This window comes from Bison bison, unplaced genomic scaffold (assembly GCF_000754665.1).
Source record: "Bison bison bison isolate TAMUID 2011002044 unplaced genomic scaffold, Bison_UMD1.0 scf7180017854041, whole genome shotgun sequence".
Taxonomy (NCBI): Eukaryota; Metazoa; Chordata; class Mammalia; order Artiodactyla; family Bovidae; genus Bison; species Bison bison.
The window spans coordinates 3,966-5,557 of NW_011484614.1; positions in this window are offsets into that span (position 1 = coordinate 3,966).

Sequence of the window (1,592 nt, forward strand, 5' to 3'; positions counted from 1 at the left end):
CCTCTTCACTTTCTGCCATAAGGGTGGTGTGATCTGCATATCTGAGGTTATTGGTATTTCTCCTGGCAATCTTGATTCCAGCTTTATCCAATCCAGCATTTCTCATGATGTACTCTGCATATAAGTTAATAAGCAGGGTAACAATATCCAGCCTTGATGTGCTCCTTTCCCATTTGGAACCAGTCTGTTGTTCCATGTCCAGTTTTAACTATTGCTTCCTGACCTGCATTCAGATTTCTCAAGAGGCAGGTAAGGTGGTCTGGTATTCCCATTTCTTTAAGAAGTTTCCCAAGTTTGTTGTGGTCCACACAATCAAAGGCTTTGGTATAGTCAATAAAGTAGAAGTAGATATTTTTTTGGAACTCTTTCTTTTTAAATGATCCAATGGATGTTGGCAATTTGATCTCTTGTTCCTCTGCCTTTTCTTACTTTAAATCCCATGTGCCGTGGAATTTATGGTCACACTCACCATTTGTATTGGAATGCATGACATTTTCCCCATCCTTTTACACTAAACTTATCTGTGTCTTTTTATTTCCCATGCAATGTAGTCAGAATGTTTTTTAATCTTGTGTCACACGAGTTCTTTGGAATCTTTAGCCCAATATAGTTAATACAATGATTAATACTTTGATTTATGTTTGTCATTATTTTATGTTTCCTCATTATGTCATCTGTTTTCTCTTCTCTGTCACAACTTTACTCACTTCTTTTGAGTCTTTAAATCAAATCAGTTCAAGTAAGTTTTGGTATTCCATTTTATTTATTCAGTTGACTGTTTGGCTATACTTTTTTGTTTCTGTTTTTTGTAGTTGCTCTGTGGGTTATGGAATGCAACCCTAACTTATCAGAGTCCACCCATGAATTAATATATTCTAGCCCACCCAAAAATCCTACTACTGGGCATATACCCTGAGAAAGCCACAATTCTAAAAGACACAGTGTACCACAATCTTCATTGCAGCATTATTTACAATAGCCATGTTGTGGAAGCAACCTAGATGTGCGTCTATGGATGAATGTATAAAGAAGCTATGGTACATATATACCATGGAATATTACTTATTTATAAAAAGAACACATTTGAGTTAGTTCTAGTGAGGTGGATGAACCTAGAATTTGTTACATGGAGTAAAGCAAGTCAGGAAGAGAAAAGCAAATGTCATATATTAATGCATGGAATCTAGAAAAATGATACTGATGAACCTATTTACAGGGAAGAAATGGAGACACACATGTAGAAAATGGGCTTGTGGATACAGTAGGGGAAGAAGAGAGTGGGACAAATGGAGGAAAGCACTGACATATATACACTACGTATGTAAAACAGATCCCCAGTGAGAAGCTGCTGTGTAACACAAGGCGGCCTGCAGCCTGGAGCTCTGTGATGACCTAAAATGGTGGGGGAGGGGAGGGGAGGAAGGCTCAATAGAGACGGGGTATATGTGTATGATTATGGCTGATTCGCACTGTTGCACAGCAGAAACCAACACAAAATTGAAAAGCAATTTTTCACCAATCAAAACATAAATTTGAAGAAACAAAATAAAATATTATACTACCCCATAGGTAATGTAAGAATCTTTTAACAG